This window comes from Podarcis vaucheri (assembly GCF_965113315.1).
Source record: "Podarcis vaucheri genome assembly, chromosome: 13".
NCBI classification, from domain to species: domain Eukaryota; kingdom Metazoa; phylum Chordata; class Lepidosauria; order Squamata; family Lacertidae; genus Podarcis; species Podarcis vaucheri.
The window spans coordinates 13,213,823-13,220,584 of record NC_138751.1 but is presented as its reverse complement, the minus strand read 5'-3'; positions in this window follow the sequence as shown (position 1 = coordinate 13,220,584).

Sequence of the window (6,762 nt, the reverse complement as noted above, 5' to 3'; positions counted from 1 at the left end):
GAGGTTACTTCTAAGGGGATGGTGGTATTTATTTATTTTTCCCAGTCTGGTTTTGTGTGTGCTGACCAGGGTGATGAAGGAGGGAGAAATGACCTTCAGTCACATACAGTTAATGAGGAGAAAGCAAGGCAGGGGGATCTGGGATCTCAAGCGCACATTTCCGACAAAGCCTTTTTGGAAGGTAGCCAGCCACCAAAGTATTAGGGGAAGGGAGAGTGTTTTCCTGAGCCCTTTCCCCTGGAAATTCAAGGAAAAAGCAGCAGGGACTGATACTGCTGCTAGCTCTACTCTCCACCTTTATTAGGAAAAATATTAAGCCAACATAGCTCAGCACCTAAGTTTGATATTAGTATATGTCTATCCCTGTTCTCTATATTTTAATTTGTTCATTCTCAAAGTGGTTATAGTCTCTATGTTCTCTATATTCTCTCTTTTCTTGGTTCTCTATTCTCTAATCATGATAGCATAAACCTTTGCAGACTAGAGTCTATCAGATGCATGAACAGCTATGTTGCCTTGTTTATATGATATGCATTGGGTGGGGCAGGTGTCTATTAGTTCAACGGCCTGAATCGAGATAATGGGTGTAGTTATATATGTATTGAAATCTCCCACTATAGGTATTAATTAGCTACCAATGCCAGGATTTGGGGGTTGGTATCAATACTACTTTGTGGATGGTCACTCTTCATGATTTCACATACATTTAAGTTAGTAACAGTCTTTGTTTCAAATACACAATCTGTATTTCATTTGCCCACAGAATTCCACGACATGCATGCACACACATACACACACACACACACACACACACACACACACACACCACTAGGGCAGTGCACCAGATTCAGCCAAATCCTGATTTGGCCAATTTGGGGTGATTTGTGCTCTGTCTGGATCCAGTTGAAGCAAATTACAAATCACTAGAGAGAAGATCAGGTTGCCTCAAATCAACTTGCAATGATTTGTGCTGATTTGAACAGTCTCTCAGAAAGCCAGACGGATCATCTCCAAACTGTGGCAATTATTAATTACAACACCATATATGTTTTAGTAATTTTACCAGGCCTACTGCTTTTTGAAATCCATTTCTATTGCTGTTTTTAAGGAATATTTTATATCATTGTATGTAAGCTACATAGGAATTTGTGATTTTTTTAAAATTTTCGATGAAGTGGTGTATAATTCTTGCTAAGCAAATAAAATAAACAAATGCTGCTTCACTGAGCCCAAAGCTTTCACTTAAAACCTCCTTAACAAAATTCAGATGAAAATCCTAGTGTGACTATCAGCTGATTGACTGATTCAACCCAATTGCTATCACAAATGCTAGGGGACTTTCCAGATTGGTGTTTTATTGCAGGTGCATTCTGCAACATATTCTTGACACTATAACAATGCATTGGTTGACTTATTCTGCTTCACTAGCTGCGCTGTGATGCTTCTCCTTTGCTACCACATTACTGCTGTTCAGAGGCGCTATAGTGCAGCAAGGGAGGGGGGGACAGGGCCGTCTTACCCATAGGTGCTAGGGGTGCAGAGCACCCAGGTGCTGGGCTCTAAGGGGCGCCAGGCTGAGAGTGCGGGACCTGAGAATTGAGTCCAGGGAAGAGCCTGCCTGTTGGTCAGACTGCCGTGGTGGGCTGTTCTGCTGTGTGCGGCTCTGCACTGCCAGTTCAGGGGGGACCAAGCCAGTGAGACGCTGAGGCAGCTGGCCGGCTCCGCCCTCCTGCGTGCCTGGGACTGGGCAACTGGGTGAGGCACCAGGTGGATCTTTGCATCCCGGCGCCGCATATGCTTAAGACAGCCCTGAGGGGGACCACTATAATTTTAAGCTGAGGAAAAAGCTGAGTTGGTTGGAGTGTGATACTGATAATGCCAAGATTGCAGGTTTAATCCCTGTACAGGCCAGCTGCATATTCCTGCATTACAGGGGGTTGGACAAGATGATCCTCAGGATTCCTTCCAACTCTACAGTTCTGTCATTCTAAGCTATTTATTCATGTGCAGAACATTTGTGGTACAAGAAGTTACAGGATTTCAGCATGGAAGTTTCAGGATATGCACTGAATGGAAACAAAGCAGTATGTTAGCCCCAAAACGTTTGCAAGCACTGATAGCATTGAAAGCAGAGTCATGTATGATCGACCCAATTGCATCATGGGCACAAATCACTATGAACACACAATAACAAAGATGGGCAAGGGGGGCCTAATTGGTACTAACTTTGAGATTTTTGGCTATTTTCATAGGAACACTTAATTCAGGATACAGGGATGGTCAAAACTAGTGTTCAAATAGCACCTCATTCATGAGCAGCTTCGACAGCCTTGTATGACTATTCCCATAAGAGCTGACTCAAGGAGGTGAGCAAAACGTCATACCATGGGAAGAGAAAAACCTAATTGTAATCTTGATTCATTTTCCTATCTCCCTTCCCAAGGGGGTGCTGCCATCTCTTGCAAAGGCAGCCACAAATTTGTTTGTTTGTTTGTTTTAACAAGGTTCCTGAGTTCTGATCTGGGCTTCCCTCCAGGGCTAGCCATTGAGAAGGTCTATTCTCCCATATAGGGGTTTCTCAACTATGGAGAGTTGTCACTGACTGAGGTCTCTCTTTTCCCATCAAGGCACTGAATGGTAAGTGAGGAAGGCTGTCTTCCAACCTACCCACATTCCCTCTTCATATTTTGTGGCTGTTGTTCTTTTAACGATTCCTGCCAAAGTCCACCAGAATATCGATGGATGACTCTATCAGTTTCCGTTTCTTTCCATTTCTCATTTTTTTTAAAACTTGAGCTGTGTTCTCCACTTTTCTGCATTGGTCTGTGATTTATTCATTTGCTTCAATCCAGGAAATTCTTCAGCATTTTAATGTGAATTTCTCCTAATATACACCTGTTGCTATGCAACATTGCCTAATACACAGATATTTGCAAAGCAATTTCCCCTATTAGAGTGCATTTCTGTACATCAGTGGTTCACCATTAGTTAATTACTGAGGACCCCCTGTTTTTCAAAAGCCAAGTCACGACCCCCTACTTTTGAAATTTTTGATAAATCTATGGTAGTTACCTCTGTAAAGCAGAACAAAAATGTGGGGTAGGCCCGAATAAGCAAAGGATCTTGGGTATACCAAAAAACAGACTAGAGCTGAGCGATATCTGGTTTCCAACATTGTGATATATCAGCAGCTTAACATTGCAATATTCCGATATATCACAATGTCGGAAATTGGAGATCAGGTGTGGGGGTGAGAGAAGGAGCAGCCGCAGAGACTGGATGGAGGGAGGGAGAAGAGGAAGCAGGGGTCACCTCCATCACATGGTTTGTGTGGGAGAGGATGGGGATGGAGGGTGTTTCAAGCTGCGATCAGTGGGGCAGCCAGCGAAGATGCATGCCCACTGTGGCTGATGCTGCTTTCCTGCTGGCTGAGAAAAGCTGCTCCACCTCTGTGCCAGGGGAAGGGAGTGCTTTGAAGTGAGGGCAGTCAGCTACCTTCTTCTCGGTCAGCGTGAGGGGAAGGCAGGACCTCACAATCAGCTGCCCTGGTCTCCCTCACGTGAGGAGCAAAATATTGCTGCATATTGCCGGATCAAAATCATTATTGCAGTGTGATTTGAAAACCGATTTCAGCCAATATATTGAAAAATCGCACAGTGCTACAACAGACTATAACATTTGGGAGATTACCATGAAAAAATGCCAAATACAGTGGTACCTCGGTTGTCAAACGCTTCAGAAGCCGAATGATTCGGCTTTCAAACGCTGACAACCAGGAAGTAAATGCTTCCGTTTTTGAACATGCCTCAGAAGCCAAACAGCTTCCGGGACGTGTTTCTCCATTTTCTCAATTGGAATTGTCGACCGCCCATTGCGCCTCTGTTGTCGAACGTTTCTGAAGTCAAATGGTCTTCCAGAACGGATTATGTTCGACAACTGAGGCAACACTGTATTTAGTTGAGGGGAGACAAGGGATGAGGCCGCAGACCCCTAAGTGGGAACCACTGCTGTACATGGTTTTCACTAAGGGCTTATTCACCCTTACCTTTTGCCCTGCACTTTCGAAGTCCACACTTTAAAGCTCCATATCTGGGCACTCCTTTTTTCACCACAGAACTTTCCCCGTGAATACCCACTCTTTAAAGCTGAAGTGCAACAAATGCAATTCGGATTTTCTGTAGATTGCCACTTGCTCCAATTCAGCGTTAAAGAAGGGATTTTCACAGGGAAATCTCCAGAGCAAAAGAAAAGAGTGCTTGAACACAGAGCTTTAAAGCATGGGCTGTGCCTGGGAAAATGCAGAGGAATGGATAAGCCCTAAAAGATGCATTTTCTACACAGTTTAACCTAGCATGTGCATTTTTGTACACATCACTTGGCTGGCGAGCAGCACTGCAAAATTTGGAAAAGTGCAAATTTCACAAGGTGGTTATATTACAGATCTCATGTTGTTTTGGACAATGCTGATTAGGGAGGTTCACCTTCAAACGCAAAATGGATCAAATTTCTTCCCTGTCCTGAACCAAGAAGCATGCCTGCTTTAAATCTGTTCTTTATGAAAAGCTTTTCCTTTTTAATTTTTTTTAAATTTTTTTAATATTTTTATTAAGTACAAATTAGTAAACATACATATTCACAACAAAAGAAAATACAAAAAAAAAGAAAATAGATCTAACCAAGGGGAAAAAATTAGAGAATATTTTGTTTCTTTTCATATTTACAGTTATTTATACCTCTATAAAATGCCATTCACAATAAAGCAGTGAAATGAAAGATAAGATATCAGAAAAAAGAAAACAAGAACAAAGAAAGAATAAAGAAGTAAGAAAAAAAGATCATAAGTGGAAATTTTTAAAAGTAGATAAGTACTCACAATACATAGCCATTTCCCATCTATATTTATATTCAATTGTATAATTTCATCTTGTCCTTATCTACCTTAAATAAATTTTTTTTGTATTTTGTTTTTTTTTTAAAAAAAGTCTTCCACTGTTTACCTCACACCTTTTTAATAATCCGTTCGTCAGAACCTCTATTCTTCATATTTTCCCTTTGGATTTCCTTAATGTCTCACTTTGTATTTTTTATAGTACGCACAAGATTATTCTAAACACAACCAGATTTTTGTAGTTGAGCCGTGGATTTGTAAGTAATCATTTAAGAACTCCCATTACTTCATAACCATAGTTTTGAATTTTCTCCTTATTATATCCATCAGTTTTGCTAACTCCAGGTACTCACAAAGTATCCCCAACCATTCTTTTTTTGTTGGGATGCTGTCTTCTTTCCAATAGCTAGCAATCAAAATTCTTACCGCTGTTGTCGCGTATAGAAATAAGTTAGTTTTATCTTTTGGGATATCTTTATCTAGAATTCCTAATAGATATGCCTCTGCCTTTTTTGTGTGTGATGTCCATATCATTTTTTTTATTTCATCACGGATCATGTCCCAAAAGGTTTTAATCTTTGGGCAAGTCCACCACATTTGGTATAATGTACCTTTTGTTCTATTACATTTCCAACATTTGTCGTTGTTCCTTTTATTTATTTTTGACAATCTTTCAGGGGTTAGGTACCATCTGTGGTTAATTTTCCTGAAATTCTCCCTTAATAAATCACACGCAGTAAAATTTATGTTTTCCCCCAAAAAGGTTTTCCATCTTTCCAGATCTATCTCATATCCCAAATCATGCTCCCATTTTAACATGTTTTCCCCTTTCGTCTCTTGTTCTAAGGTGGTTTTCATTAATAATCTAAACATTTTTGCAAGTATTTTTTGATCGCTTTGCAATATTTCCTTCTCTAATTTTGAGGTTTTATTTTCAAATCCCCCCTTTTTATGTCTTTTTCATACATTGCTTTTAATTGATAATATTGTAACCAATTTATTCCAGATGTTTGTAATTGTTTGTAAGTTTTTAATTTATTATTTACGTCTGCATCCTCTAATATTTCCATATATGTTGGCCAAGTCTCTTTTACATTACTCTTTAATGTTGTGGTTGCTTCCACTGGCGAAACCCATTGGTGAGTTTTCTCAATAATTTTTCCTTTTGTTCTTTCCCAGACATCCAATAGAGCCTTTCTTACTATGTGATTTGTAAATTTTTTATGTTGTTCTTTTTTGTCATAGAATAAATAGCCATGCCAGCCATATATTTTGTCCCAGCCCTCTAGTGTTAGGACTTCATTATCTTTTAATAATATCCATTTTTTTTATCCAACACCAACATGTTGCCTCAAAATACTTTCTTAAATCTGGCACTGCGAGTCCTCCACTTTCCTTTGGGCCCGTCATTACTTTTAATTTTATCCTTGCCTTTCCCCCCTGCCACATAAAATTTGCAAGATCTCTTTGCCAGCTTATAAAATATTTAGTTCCTATTACAATTGGAATCGTTTGGAATAGAAATAGAATTTTGGGGAGTATCATCATTTTAATCATAGATATTCTTCCTCCTAATGATAGTTTTAGTTTCCCCCATTTATCCATACTTCCTTTAATTTCTTTCCATTTTTTGATATAATTATCCTTAAATAAATTTGTATTTTTATTTGTAATCCATATCCCTAAGTAGTTCACTTTATTTTCAATTTTTAGTCCTGTTGTTTCCTCTAATTCCTTTTCCCCTTTCTCGCCTATATTTTTAGTTATCAATTTCGATTTATTTTTGTTCAATTTGAATCCTGCTACTTCGCCAAATTCTTTCATTCTTTCTAATGCTTTTTTATGCTTTCTTTTGGTGTTTCGGTTGTAATGAT